Genomic DNA, 16,999 nt, shown 5'->3' on the forward strand with positions numbered 1-16,999 from the left:
TTTAAAACAACACGGATTATTGACAATAACTTGGTAACGATGTGCTTTTATTTGGTCGTATTGTAACGATTTATCCTAGGTTAATAACTGTTTCAATCAAATTGTGAATATCAATACTAACTTTAAGACAGAGAATGAACACAACGGATGTGCCGTGTGTAACTATGCTGCTTTAAAAGCAATTTAGGCACTATCGTGGTGCAACTTTTTTGGGCACCCGAGAAATTGGAGATGCGGGTTTTATAACACGAACGATTAGAAGATTGGGAAGAAAGCAAAATTTTTTTTGAAGAAGTAAAAAACTATCTAAAAGAAGCTAGCAGACAATCAAAGACAATCAAATTTAAATGTGACAATAAATTTATAAAAAAAAAAAAGATTTGAAAAACCAAGACACTAGCACTAACCAATTTTTTTTTTTTTATTTTTTATTTTGCTTACTTCATTTTGATGTAAGTTTAGAGATGTGATTCACGAAGTGAGCTCTACATACATACAACTTCGTGAACTACGTATTTTTCTTTCTTAAACATTTCTTTTCTTTTTTGGCTTTCTAACCTTTTAAAGATACAAAGTTTTTTATGATTGGTTGATAATATATAATTTTCTTGTAATTTTATAATTTTCTACTGTGACAAATGAAGTTTATATTCCAAATACAAATATTGGTTGCTTTGGATTACGATAACAATAATTACTAACTGTTGGCCAATGTGTTATGGAGACGTCATCCATGTCACATGAAGATGATGGAGCCTGCTCCACCATGCCGAATAATTTATATTGGGCCCCGTAGGTGGGGAAAGCCACCCCAATAACAACGTTATACAAAACAAATAGTGGATCCACTCCGCTGACAATCAAATAATTGATTTTGTAAAACAATAAAAAAATGCACCTCACCCTACCCTACCACTTATTTTTTCTTTTTAAATAGTTTAGTAATTATTTTAATGATATAATGGCTAGTTAACCACTCATAACACTTTAATTAACATGTGGCTAGTTATTCTACGTGATAACTAATTATTGTTAGTTATCTCATAACACACAACATTACTGAAAGTGTGACTTGTCATTTGGTATGATACTATTTTTTTAACGGCAAATTCTAAGAGTCTTCCACCTTTATTAATGAGGGATCTAAACTATTAACATTGGATGATGAACACACTTAGGGTAAGGTTTAACTGTACTAATTTGTGATTGGCAAACCCTAAAATAAATATATGATTTGGAGAATTTGCTATGATTGGTTATATAATAAGCGTGTCCCTTATAGAATTCACCTTTGTATTTTAGTAGTCATTTAAAAAAAACGTTATTCTAGAATTTATAAAGTTTTACTATTATATCCTTAAACTTTTAATTACATTAATTATACCTTCTTGAAACTATGTTCGCATGATATAAGCAAACATATCAGCAAACTTGATATCTTGTTGATTGTTATTAAATAATACTTTTGTATTTCTAGAACTATATACCTTTTGTCTAAAGAACACTTTGTATTCGTAATATAAAAACTACTTAATGAGTATATTAACCAATGACAACGACCTAGCCAATAATATTCAATTAAGTACTACTATAATGCACAATGTTCTCATTTATAATTATCAAAGTCAAAAGTTCTTAGTTCTTCGGAGCATGTATCAAAAAGATGACACAACATGATGGAAAATACAGATTGTCAAAGCTAACATGTTGGAATATACCGATCGTCATCGTTGAATATATAAAAAAATAATAATGATTTGTAGGGTACAATTTCTACACTCACGGTGAACTGTCCATGATGAACGAATAATAACCAAAATGTTTAAAAACCTTAGTTTCTTCATATAAATAAGTTTGGAATGAAATTGTAAAAAGTCTATTTCTTTAAGTACTTGAAATATATAAGTGGAATAATGTACCCACTCTCTACATATAAATCATAATTAAAGTCTTAAAACTTCTAGAGAAACTCTGACTGGGACACTAAAACTTGCATCACTTTATCAACACATTTAACACAAAAAATAATAATAATAATAATAAAATAAGATACAGCTGTAGACATTATTATCACATTATAAAGTAATAGCATGATTTTGTGTATAATTTTTCTGAAAGTAATGTAGTATATAAAATTGATTTACAATAAAATAAATGATAAAACTATAGAATAAAAATAATTAATGAAACTTGGTCATATATATGTTAACAAATTAAGTCATTTTTATGGTAGTAGCTTCTAGAATAGTTAGTGTAAAACAAAACAAAGGTTCACCTTTCGAATTTGACTATCCAAAGTAGACCATTATCAAAGCTTAATCATCCATAATTTTTTTTAACTGTGAACCAACCTACTCTTTAATACTCTAATAAACCACTTATACATACAATCACAGGATTTTAACACTTTACCTTTAGAATTGAGGTAGACACTTGCTTTAATGCTCAAATTCCAACAAAACATCATTTAAGTGAAATTAATGACTCGAAACGCATCAAACATTACGCTTAAGTACATGAAATGAATTAGGTTAACTACTTCATTAGAAACATTAATATATTGTAAAATGTTATTAACGATAAGAAGATAACATTTCACAAAAGCACATTGTTTGCTTTATAAACACACATGATTTGGTCTCAATGTTGAATGATGAATGATCTAGATAGAATCATCACAATATCAATTTACGTACAAACACATCTAAAGTTTTACAACGTTTTTACTTGAAGTTTTGCGGCTAGAACTCTAGAAGGATAATAAAAATTTAATATTTTATATAACACAAAGAGAGCTACATCTGGATAATGGGTAAGCGAGCAACAAGCTGCGCCGCTATCCCCTTTTGAATCGCAAAGCCTATCCTACTAAATATAAATCATTGGTTCCTCGGGCTCTGCGAGTCACTGTGGACCACCTTCTGCACTCGCTCCAAGAAGCGAACCGCCTCGGGAGCTAGGGATCCAAATGTGTCGAAGGCAAAGGGAATGAACACGTGTTGATTCTCCAAACACGCTGCCTCATGCTTAGCAACATTCCTAGATTCCGCTCTCAAAACCGCCTGTCCCGGTACGAAGCCATTGTCTCTCAGCCCCACCAACGGGGACACCCCAGTGAGATCAACACACGCATGCTTACCCCCTGCCCAGCCAAACACAAGAACGTTCGCAGGACGCAAGGTAGATCTTCCCTCTCGCGGATCAGTCAGAAAGTTAACAGGTGCCTCTTTCTTGGCTGAGATCCCGGCACGCCTAAGCACATCCCATAAGACATCTCTAACCCAGTCATGACGATACTTGAATCCCGGCATATACAGTGGTAACGTAAGACATATACAGTGGTAATAGGGTGTTGGTAGAGACGGAATTCAAATTCTATCGATTATCAAGTGTATTTCAATACACATTATACATCTTCTAGATTTTAAAGAGAGAATAAGGCCATTCCCTTTTTTTAAACGTGGATACAATGTTCCTAGTTTGACTTTCGATAATGTGTTCCTAGTTAGATAGCATGCCTAATATTATTAACTTTTGTTAAATATAAATCATGTTAACGTTATATTATATACCCCATATGGTATTTGTATGATGCAACAATTATAATGCTAACATATATTATAAAAATACTATTGGTTTCTTAGAAATTGTGTTTATTTTTTTTCTTTATTTACACGTTTAAAAAAAAAAGCAAAAAGTGGCAAAGTCGTCACTATTAAAAATATAATAGTGCTGACATTGTTATAATAAATAAATTTTATTAGCCTAACTTCTAGAATGGAGATGATCTTAAAAATTCTTATTATAACACACATATATTATTTACATACACAAACGGATATTTTTGCATGTTTTAATTTCGTATAATTTACCTATTGTATTTAGGCAATTATTATCCAAGTATGAGTTCTTTTTTAAAATAAAAAAATAGGGAGTATGGCAGGGATGTAGGCAGCTTTAGGGAACGGGTTCGGTTGTACCTGTACAACTTTTGTTTTAATGCTATATATTGGTGTATTTTGATACTGAACATGTAGAAATTTCAACATCGAACCCGTAGAAAACCCAAATATATCAGTGATAAACAATTGATCGTCCGTCCTTATAATTTTCCGAACCCGTAGGAAAAAACTTATGGCTACGCCACTAGATGGTGAAAGGCAAATGATTTTTAGGAGAGGGAAACTTCGTTTTGCATTTTTAGATGATATGTCGTTTCAAATGATTGGTCATAAAATTTTAAAAAGGTTGTAGTGTTTGGTGTTATAATAACCAAATCAAAATTTTCAGGATTCGACATTAAAATGACGAATCACCTAGAAACACAAAATAAAATTTCTCTCTTCAAGAAGTTATTTGCCCTTCATTTTTCTTTAATTTCTTTTTATAAAAATCCTCTATATATGTAAGGGGCTGTTTGGTAGAGTCTGAATCTGAATCAATAAGAGGTAAATGTCTGAATCGCTCGGATTCAGAGCGTTTGGTTCAAACCTTAGGTCTGATTCGGTCAGATGTTTTGCCTCTAAATGGTTCAGCGTGTAATGGAATCTGAATGAGAACAGATGGTTGCTGAATGGAATCAGGACCAAATTACCCTCCATAGTTCATCCCATAGTCACATAACAAATTTCGATCTGGAACCCAGTACCAAATAGCGATTTCAATCAAGAGATTGGTGTTCCATAATTTTAATTGATCCATAGCGGATGCTATTAGGATCGTGAACGTAGAGACAAACTTGGAGGTTCTCCGATGTTGATCCGGTGCCGGTGTCGGTGGTGTAGATCCAGTGCCGGTGTCGGCAGTGGAGATCCGGTTCCCGTGTTGGCGATCGTAGAACGTAGAGACAAACTTGAAGATTAATAAAGGTGTGGAGACATGGAGATGGAGGTTCTCCGGTGGAGATCCGGATACGGTTCAGGCGTCGGCGATGTTGAGATTTGATTTTGGCTGTTGGAGTAGGTGGTTGAAAAATTGAGATTTTAGGGCTGTTGAGTTTGTTGGTTGAAAAATGGAGTGATACAATAAAATCGATGTTGAGATTTGATTTTAGTATATACAATAAATAGTTAATTTCTAAATATTTTAAGTTCTAAATAGATAATGGTTATAGATTTTAAATTCTAGTTTTTTGTTTAAACACTTATAATTTTTTTCTTTAATGAATATTAATCCAGTTTGTTTAATATCTTTTAGATTTTTTTGAATGAAATTAATAGCAAATTTACGTAAAGGGGTAAAATAGTAGTTTTGCTTAGTTATTAAGATGTCTAAACAAACAGATACATTTCATTCAGCTTTTATTAGTTCAGATCATCTTACTCATTCAGACCTCTTATCCATTCAACACTTACTCATTCAGATGTATGCCAAAAAGCCCCTAAGTCACATTGCATTCATACACATAATCTAATAACCAAACTAACTTATTCATATATTTTATTTTAGTTTTCGCAGAGACACGAAAAAATTAACAATATATACAAACCATTTTTATCATTTTTTTAATTGAAAATTGTAATTGTATATTTATGTACTTAATAGTTCTCACAATAATTTTTAGACTTTTTATGTTGTTTTTAACCACCACACATAGTTAATATTCTTAACATGACACCTCAAGCTATGTCACAAATAAATAAATAATAATATTCTTAACCACCAATTCTAATGGTTTTATATTCCAACATTAATACAACAAACCCTTGTTTTTATTTTTCTTTCAATTATGCTTCATTTTTAATTAACTTGGTTTCGTATCTTGTTTTATATCATGTCTCAAATTATCATCTAAATAATGTAAGCGGAATGTAACAACTAGGTAATCATTTATTCAAGTAATTTAGACATTAGTTAGGTAGAAACATTATTTAATTTGAGTTTCTTTATTCATGGATATGTTTAATTACAAATATAAATATGATGGGCAACAACTGCTACAACATCTATTCAACCTTTCATACATGTTAGGCTGAGGGGTGTGGAGCGCTAGAAAGGGCGCAAGAGGGCAGCCGCTCGCGCCCCGGGGCGCGAGCACCACACCACCGAGGCGCGAGAGGGGCGCGAGAGGGGCGCGAGCGCGGAAAAAGAGGCAGGCGCAAGGGGGTTCGCTGGACCTGTGTGGCGTTAGGTCTTGGGGAATGGTGAAAAAGAGCCGTTGGTCACCTTTTATTGAGCCGTTGGCTCTTTAATTTTAAAAAAAAAAAAAATTTTCTACTCCTATATATTACCCATTTTATACAACACTAACACAACTTCAAAAAAACCCAAACTTACCCATTTCTTTATACAACACTTTCTATATATTACCCATTTCTTTCAAACTTTTTTAAAAAAACCTTTACAAAATCCTATATAATACCCCTAAATCAACCCATTTTTACCATATCAAACACAACTTCAATCTCCAAACAACCCATCGTCCCAATTTTTTTTTTAAAAATAATGTCGTCGTACTCGTCTGATTCCGACTCCTCCGAAGAGGATGATTTGCTTCTTCATGTAGGGGGAGTTTTGACCGCAACCGTGGTCAATCTCTTGCAAAATCAAGCCCATCAACCCCGACTCCCGAGGGTTAGAGCACCACCTCGTGATCGTGATCGATCGGGTGCTAACGATACTTTGATGAGGCATTATTTTAGCCCTCAACCGGTATACGCGGAGTCGGATTTTCGAACTCGTTTTCGAATGAGCAGGCAATTGTTCACGCGTATAGCGAGTGATTTAGAGGCACGGTATCCCTTTTTTCAACAAAGGGAGGATGCTAGGGGTCTTCCCGGTTTTACCCCTCTTCAAAAATGCACGGCTGCTATCCGTCAATTAACGTACGGCATCTCGTCGGACGCTTTGGATGAGTATTTACAGATGTCGAAAAGGGTTGCACGTGAATCCCTTCATTTTTTCTGCCAAGGTAAAAAACATTAATTTTACTTTTTATTAAATATTTATTACATTTTGTAATATATATTGTACGTAGGAGTCATATCGACTTACGCTCGGAGATATCTGCGTAAACCTACAACGTATGACATCCAACGCATATATGAGGTGCACGCAGAAAAACATGGTTTTCCTGGGATGCTAGGTAGCATCGATTGTACGCATGTTGGATGGGCTATGTGTCCAACGGCCTGGCGAGGTCAGTTCCACCGTGGTGATCATGAAGGGCCGACCCTCATACTTGAGGCGGCGGTTTCACAGGATCTTTGGTTTTGGCATGCTTTTTTTGTGTTGCTGGGTCAAATAACGACCTTAATGTTATCGATCAGTCACATTTGATCAACGACCTTATCGACGGGGTTGAACCACCTCAATCTTTTCTTGCAAATGAAGAACTCTTCAAGTACGGGTACTATCTGGTCGATGGTATTTACAACGAATGGGCTGTGTTAGTTCAAGCTTTTACAGATCCAGTCGCCGACAAACGGAAGTATTTTACGAAGAAGCAAGAGTCTGCTAGAAAAGATATTGAAAGAGCTTTTGGAGCTATAAAAAAACAATATTATGTTCTGGCGAACCCGATACGTTATTGGACTCGGGAGAGGATAATGGACGTCGTCTACACGTGTCTTATCCTACACAACATGACGTTAGAAGACGAGGGCAAAGCTATATGCCAAAACTACCAAGGTGACATTCCGCCACAACCGTCCACAATCAGTGATCAACAAAAACTTCATAACATAGCAAATATCAAGAGCCGTGAGATACACGGGGATCTTCGACATGAGTTGGTTGAACATTTGTGGGCGAGGCGACCAGATGATCTTGTATTAGATTAGTTTTATTATTAAATATTATTGTTTGTTTAATTTTTAGTATGTTTTTTTTTATTATGAATTTTCAAAAAAAGTGTGTTTTTTTAAATAATTTTTGAGTTTTTTTAATAATACGTTTTTTTAATACATTTATAAAAAAATAAAAAAAAAACCGCTCGCGCCCCCTCTCGCGCCCCTCCACACCATGTCCCGGGGCGCGAGCACCACTACCAACACCCATCTTATCAAGTTTCTCTCTCTGCCACACGTCACAATATTATTGGCTGGCGCCCCCACTCGCGCCCCCTCTCGCGCCCCCCACACCCCTCAGCCTTAACTAGTTTAGTTATGCGTGTCTCGATTCTCAACTCACTGTCAACCAAAAGAATCCATGAGACCAAAGTCGTACACAATGAGTTCATTCATAACATTTTATTTTATTTTATTTTATTTTCTGTTTAAAACACATTCCAGTTGTGTAAATAATATTTCCCTTTTTTAAATTATGTTTATAGTCTTTGTAAAAGTTGGAATGCGGATATAATGATTTATATAAAACATGTATAATGATTTACATAAAATGTCTTGTTAGCTGATCGGTTGGTGGTCACTGGATCTTCTCGTCGCATTGTGTGGGATTGGCTTAGAGCTCCTTGCTCCCATCAGGAGGTGAGCGAGAAGCAGGAGTTGGAAGATCTCCTTCAAGGTGTGGTGATGGTTGACCGTGAAGATTCATGGTCTTGGGCGGTTGGTAGCTGCAAAGAGTTTGAGGTTTCGGCGATTAAAAGATGGATGGTGCGGTCCGTTGTGGACGCTGGGAGTTCCAGTTTCCAATGGAGCGTTTGGGTCCCGAAAAAATGTAATATTTTTATGTGGAGGGCCGTTCTGGATAGCCTTCCAACCAAGCAGGCTTTAGCTAGACGTCATTTGTATTGTGATGATCATAGTTGCGCTTTATGTGAGAGTAATGAGGAATCGCTCGAGCACTTGTTAACTGGGTGTTCCATTTCTATGGCCGTTTGGAATGCGATTGGTTCATGGTGCAACATCCCTAGACTATTTGTTTTTCATGTCAATGATTTGGTGGAAGTGCATAAGGTTTGTGGTGCGACGGGGAATAAAAGGTTGATTATTCATGGAATTGTCATCATTACTTGTTGGAGGATTTGGCGGGCTAGGAATGAAAAGATTTTTTTGGGCAAGAGCACTAACGTGGCAGAAATGGTTGCGGATATAAAATCTTTGGGTTTTCTTTGGTACAAAAATAGATCTAAGATAGGGGTGGTGGATTGGAAAAGTTGGTGTTTATTTGATGTAACGTGATTGTTGGTTTTGGTTTTTGGATTTCAGCGTCTTTCTCCGTCTTGGTGATAGTCGTTGGTTGTGTCTTTTTTTAATGAAAGTCAATTTTCAAAAAAAAAAAAATATATAAAACATGTATATCTTTGACCGGATCAGCGGAACACACATGTATGACTCATGTTTCAAAATGTTGAATGTTACTTTACTTTTACTTGTTATGTTATGAAAAACGTTGATTTAAAACTATATTTGTATCTAAATAATTTAGAGTCCTGATAAATGGATTTTTTTTCCTCTATTTTTTTATATTAAGTTATGAAAATTGAGTTACTTAAAATGAGTTGTATTTAATTTATTTTATGATACCTAATTAGATTACCTTAGATTAACATGTGGGTTTTATTTATTATTTAATTTATTTTGAAGTTTGAGTTCAATTCTAGTTAGTAGATAACAAAAGTGTCTATGTAATTATAGTTATGAGTTTGTAATCAGTTTTAGAGTTATATTTTTCTGATTAAAAGATTGAGAGTTAGGCAATCCAAATTCATGTGAGTTTTCGTTTTTAGTGAGTTATATATGTATATGTGTGTGTATATCAATTCGTTCTTGAGATATACATATAACTTATAAGTAAAAATGTCAATATGTGATTGTATAAAAAGTATATCGCAGGTTGAGATGAACTCGGTACCGATAACGAAAATTGTCAAACTGGTACGGTACTTGTACCGGTACCGAATGCCGAATTAGGGTAAAATACCGGTAGTGTACCGAATCGTAACGATCCAGAAACCTCAAATGGTTGTTACCAACGATACCTTATTCCGGTACCGATACCAGATACCATTTGCCCATCCCTTCTCAAGTAAAATATTTACACTTTATAAGATAAAAAATTGTTTTTTAAACATGAATAGGCAGCGTAGCTAATCAAAAATCAAACTACTACTTTTCGGCCATTTAACATGGTTATCAAGCATATACCAACAATCTAATATTCTAACTTATAAGGCTAAGGCCTATGTTGAGCTAAGGGAAATAATATGGTTTACATCACCAAAACAACTGGACATAAAATGTTTTTGTTGTGAAACACATTTTGTTTCCTAGCCGTTCATTATATGTTCATGAAATAGGTGTGTCGTTATTACTAAAGGTAATAAAACTTAGCCTACTATTAAATGTCATGCTCTATTCGAAAATCATTAGACATTCTCGCCATTGTTTTTTAATTATTGTATTAAGTTTTTTGTCAATACTTTTTTTATGATGAATATAATGCATGATTATGTTATGTTAAAAAGTAAATCACATGTTTCTTCCATTGTTTATATTCATTTGTAGACAAATGCCACATCAAACGTGTTTTGGTTGATAAATGAATGGTTTCATTCGAATATCATTGATGCTTTTGAGGGGTAATGGTTGTGGGTCACACAAGAACTCCACAATTAGGTGTGCTTAAGTGAGAGTAGTATTAGGAAGGTGACCTTCTACCAAGGAGTTTAAATAAAATAACTAAACGTGCAGTGAATTGTTCATTTACGTTCATTCGTTTACAAAATGTACGAATATGAACAAGAAATGTCGTTTGATTAACTAAATGAACAAACACGAACATAGGTCATGTTTGTGAAAGTTTGGTAATGTATTCGTTGATGCCCGTTAATGTTATGTTTGTTCATTAAAAAAGTTAATACTTTCTAATGACTTTTCTAATGTTACAATTTTGTCCATCTAGTTTACAAATCAATGCTCATCACACATTGGATGAGAAAAAAATTTGGATGAAATAAATAACTATTAACAGACCCGTTGATTTTCCCAAAGAATTCATCTATTCTCTTATTTCTTTGTCCCTTATCGATGATGAAACAAAAGTGGAGAAACTACATACTCTATAAAGTGAAGGTCCTATCTAAAACTGTAATTAAAATATTGGGTTGTCTATCTTATAAATTACTAGTTTTGGTCAGAAGTGGTTCGGTTATTCAGTTTTGAAACTTAGGTCAGCATAGTTTTTGGTTAATAACCGAAAACTTAAGCAAAACACAACTTGGATTGAAATTTTATAGATATATTTCAACTGGATTTTGTTAACAAGAATACCAAAAAGTTGAATGAATTAATATTTTTTTACTTGACAATATCTACGGTATATTAATTATTAGATTGAGGCCCGTGTATTACACGGGTAATTGATGAAAATTTTAAACTTTAACCATTAAGTGAATTACAGTCAACAAAATGATCATATATTGTTAACACTATTACAATTTATATGAAAATTACAAAAATTACATAACTAAGGTAACACAAATATGTTACAAATAAGTTGTCCCTCTGTCCCATTAGAAGTGTCATGGTTTGATAAACACAAAGTTTAAGGTAGATTGAATGATTACTTTTCTTGTTTACCAAATGACAATAATGCCTTGGAAATTGGGTCCATCAATATTGATTATTAATGTTAATTGTGTGTGTTTAATTGTAAATTTGAAAATTGACTAATAAATTTTGAAATAGACATTTGTAATGAGACAAAAATAAGAAACATTGACACTTTTAATGGAACAGATGGAGTAAAACCTTCCTTATACACTACATTTGTGATTGTATTGGTTGGTATACATTGTTTATCAAAAATCAAAATCTTTAGTTCATGTGTGCTTGTAACTCTTTAAATGGGTAACATATATGTATGTTTTTAACTCTTGAGATAGACATGTTTAGTTGTTTGTGTGACAAATAAGGTTATTTAAGTACATACCACGACCCTAAATAAATTATAATATATATATATATATATATATATATATATCTATGAAACTAACAAAAAAATATTCATACACATAAAATAACATACCTTTTGATCAATTAATATATATGATGTCATTTGAGATCATTTGCTCATGTTTATAAAAAAACATTATTATCCCAAAAAACAGATTACCTGAACTTTGACTATATAATCATCATTAAAATATTTAGAATATGAAATTGATTATTAATGATAGATTATTTGTTGTTATTAATATTCTACATATGACAAATTTTAATTAATTTTATATATTAAAATTAAAAATTGTATAATCAAGAAACATATAAAACCCAAAATTTAAATATAACAAAATGATTTGTTTCATTTATAAGGGGTGTTCTTCGGGTTTGTTTTTCGGGTTTCGGGTTTTTCGGGTCGGGTTATTCGGGTTTCAAAGTTTTAAATCTTGACCCGAAACCCAACCCAAATCTCTCATGGGTTTTTCGGGTTCGGGTTTTTTCGGGTTGGGTTAATTGGGTTTTGAGTATTCTAGAAAAAAATAACACAAAACCAAAAAAAATTAAAAACTAAAATACTAAAATTAAAACAAAATATTCTTCTTTACTTATAACACATATAATCAAATAATAAACTAACCTGGCTTGATAAAACAGTTCAACAGAAGAGTAAAACTAACTCGAAACATAATCTTATTTAATCGGGCGTGATTTGGTTGTTCGATTACGGTTGCTATAAGCAATAAACGGAATTCATAAATTAATAATAAGAAATCGATCCATAATAGTTAAAATGACAACAGTCGATTAGAACCAGATTCTGATAACTTTAGTGACTAAGACTTTGCCTCTTATACATAAAAATATATTTAATTTCAAAACTAAAAGTTTATTCGGGTTTTTCGGGTTGGCTAAATCTTCTAAATCAACCCCGAGAACCAACCCGAATTACTTCGATTCGGGTTCAGGTTAGTCTTTTCTCGGGTTCGGGTTTTTCAAGTCGGGTTAGTTCGGGTTCTGGTACGTGTTTTTTCGGGTTGGGTTTCGAGTTTCGGGTAAAAGTGACAACCCTAGTTTCATTTCATATGAATGGAAAATGACAAAGACATACTAACCTTAAAGCCATGTTCAAATAACAGTAAATTTAAAAAAAATAAAAATTTGTGTATAGCTTTATTATTTTAAATATAAACTATAATAGACACTTTAATTATGTACTACCCAACATGTAACACTAACATAATCTCAAAATCATTGTATTTGTCTAAAAATAAAATTACTAAGTAATATAATATTGAAATGATTTGAATGAATAACTGATGAAAACGATATTCTAGGTTTTCATATCCTAAATGATTTTTGGAAAGTGAAAATATTGGAAATGAATTGAAACATATTTTTTTGTTTAAAAATTTGAATGCTTTTAATTAAGTAATTTGTCTTATAAGGCATATTAAATTTAATATATTTGAATGTATAAAAAAATATAAATCAAGTCATAAAATATATGTTTCTGGAGCATTTTTGTCTTGAGTTATGAAAGGAAATATTGAAAACTAAATATCGAAAACTAAACATTGTTCTTCTTGTTGCTTATCTTTTATACTGCACAAAAAAGTCATATAAATAAATGATAGATAGTTCATATAGTAAATCGTGATTCATATGGATTATAATTATAATATTCAACCTCAATGATTTAATGCTAAAACCGAAATATATATAATGTATTCTTCATGTTTGCAATATTTATATAAAATGGTTGGAGAAAATACACATTTTCCTGAGTTCAAATACATATGAGAAAAATTTTAATCCAAATTTGAAACCAATCTTATATAAAAAATTATGCATTGCTACTCAAATTCCAGTTAAAAAACAAGTTATAGTTTACCTTGATTTCAATTACCTATGATTTTAAAATTTTATTCTAATAGGTCTGCAACTTTAATTTTGATATTTCCTTATTATTATCTTTCACTATTAATGTTAGTGAATAAATCGAATAGGATTTACATTCAAGAAAAATAAACTTTAATTCATATATTGAAATGACTTAAACTATAAGGATCAATATTTAAATGTTGAAAAAAAGAGGAAGAAAGCTAAGAGAGTGACAAGTGGCAAAAATGGGTAGTTATTTATTAGAATAGATATATTAATATCATTTAAATATATTGAGTTAAGTATATCTTTTCATGTTAAATATATTTTTGTTAAACAACAATAATAACCAAAGAGCCTTTGACCTAACGGTATCAAGCTATTGGATAAAGTATAACTTTTTAAATAGAGAGGATTCAAGTATCGTGGTTCGATGATTGTGAAAAATGTAATTTAGATGTATAGTTGGAGAGTATATATGAGTCTCCGTTCTAGAAAAAGTTATTAATAACAGTACAACATGTGAAATATTTTGTGTCCAGTGTCGGTAATGCCCCAATCAAAACGAGCAATTAATAGTTCAAAATTGTGTATAGTTGAGTCATGAGAGTGTAAACGACGGTCGAACATAGACTCCATGGTTCATATTTCAAACTTAGTTTACTAATTAGGTCTTCGGATCATCATTACTTGTGTGGCGGTTTTCTGTATATAGTTAAATTAAGTCTCTTTCAATTTGTATTTTCCAATACCAAATAGTTTCTTCCCATTTCTAGTTTATGGACGGTCAACTACGTTATTATGCATAATATAACATGTCATTCATTAGTTCACACCATCAATTTTAAAAGTCTAGTAAAAGGTGGTTTTCGTTTTAATGTGAGTTTAGATCAAGTGAGTTGCTAATTATATCTATACTAGTTGAGTGCCCGCGCGATGCGGCGAGGTATGCACGCAAACATGGCATCAGATGCGTAACCGGTGTTACTGTCTCTGTATGTGCGTGATTTCACGATAGTACACGCGTAACCCGACGATAGTATGCTCGTATTGCGGCATTGGAATCTTAACCGGTGTTAGTAAGCACGTCACACAACGACGGTGCATGCTCAGTCAGGTGTCGGTGCGCACGTAACGCCACATTGAACTCGTCTTGACCCGCAACCCGTTTCGCTTGACAATGTTCTAACCGAATTTTGTTATGACTTGACCCATTTCAACCCAAACCCGTCCCGGCCCAAACCAAATTAACCTTTTTGTATCGACTCATTTCAACCTTAACTTTTTAGACCCATGACCCGAACGTCCGAACTCGCCCGATTCGTTTGCCGGTTTTTAATGGTAATCACGTAACACATTAAGTTTTTTAAAAAAGTATAACAATACTATATTCAAATTAAAGAGAATAAAATACTCGTTTTTATGATATAATGGTTTAAAAAAAATATTAGCGTGTGAAAAAGTTATAAACGTTTAAACGTCGTCAGGGTAGTTAGTTTAAAATAAGGTGTATATATGTAATTATTATATAAATTAACAAAATGTGATTAAAGTTAAAGGACTAAACTTGTATTTATTTTTGAATAAATTAAATATAAACCATAACATATTTTGCTTTTGCTAAAAAACAAAATTGTTAAAATACAAAATTGCCCATAAAATGTCTTAATCTTATGCATTATAATTTGTACTAAAAGCAATGGTACCTCTTAAAAATTAAAAGGTCCCTCACTCATACTTTATATATAGTATAAATACTCTGATGTATATTTATATGAGATTAGTAAACAAAACTATTCACAATATAAATGAACCGATAATTAGTGTTTGTTTATTACGAGTTAATGAGTAGACCAAAAAAGTAGAAAAGAGAAAGGAATGATCAAAGGAATAAAGTGGATTATTATCACTCGATTGCTCTTTATGTTAACCCATGAAAATAGAATTAATAATTATTTTGTGTTGTTTAATAGACAAGAAAACAGATAAATAAAATACAAATGACAAAATACTTTTGCCCCAAAAGTAAGAAAGTTTACCAAAATAAAAATATGGTGATGCAGCATCAATGGTGGTGATAGCGGCGAAGACGGTGGTGGTGGTAGAGGTGCACAAATCGGTTTTTTTGAAAAAACCGGTTCGGTTATTAACCGGACCGGTTTTTTTTATCCAGAAAAAAACCGGTTCGGTTAATAACCGGACCGGTTATTAACCGGTTTTTGTCAATGAAAACTCAAACCGGCCAAACCGGTTTGGACCGGTTTAGAAACCGGTTAGAACCGGTTATTAAACCGGTTTTTTTACAACCGGTTTTTAATAACCGGTCTAACCGGTTAACCGGTTTTTTTTTTTTTTTTTTTTTTTTTTTTTTTTTTTTTTTTTTTTGCTTTAGGGTTTAGGGTTTAGGGTTTCGTTGTTAGCATTCTTTGCTTGGAAGATTAAAAACACATAACTTTCATTTATAGCTTTTACATTAAAAATATAAACATTAAATCGTTATCGCATATTCGTAACTCAAAAATACAAACATTAAAGAATGCTTAGACACGATTACATTAACAAGTTGATGTTTGTTACTCATTTTCTTCGCTACCCGATCCCGAGCTATTCCTTAGGTAATCGTCGTACGCGGCTTCTTCATCGGTCATTGGTTGAGTGTGTCCTTGATTGACCTCGTCTTCATACAAGGCCGCCTCATACTCCATTTCCCCCTCGAGTGAGCGTTGATGTTGTGCCCTATCTAAAGAGTCCAAGTAATCCTTGTAGCAAATCGACATCTCTACAGCTGGTGGAGTGAGTCGAGTCCTCCTAATCGATATAACCCTGCCAGAAACAGAAAAAGCAGACTCCGAAGCTACCGTGGAAGCTTGGACCGTTAGTAAATCTTTGGCCATGGCGGCGAGGATCGGAAACTCATCCTCCTTACCTCTCCACCAAGCCAGCATATCAAGACTTCTAAATTCATCCGGAGTCATGTGTTTCACAAAGTTGGTACCACCATACCTTCCAAGTTCACTGCTTGGGGTGTTTACCCTTTGACGTTTACCGGCGTCTTCCCAAATCATGTAGTACATCCCCATTTCAAGGTCGGTTTGGGATTGGGATTGGGCAACAGCTCTTAACGAGTCATGAATTTGGGAAGACGACCCGTGTTTTGTAAGGTAAACATCATACATGTTTGCCAAGGTGGTGTTGAAAGCATTCTTTAAAGTTTGGTTATAATGGGGGTTTTGATCGTCGTTTAACTCTAGCTCATCACAAATTTTTTCTATTAA

Source organism: Bidens hawaiensis, unplaced genomic scaffold, assembly GCF_021521415.1.
Source record: "Bidens hawaiensis isolate Kalapana, Puna unplaced genomic scaffold, B.hawaiensis_p1.1 tig00017855_1, whole genome shotgun sequence".
NCBI classification, from domain to species: domain Eukaryota; kingdom Viridiplantae; phylum Streptophyta; class Magnoliopsida; order Asterales; family Asteraceae; genus Bidens; species Bidens hawaiensis.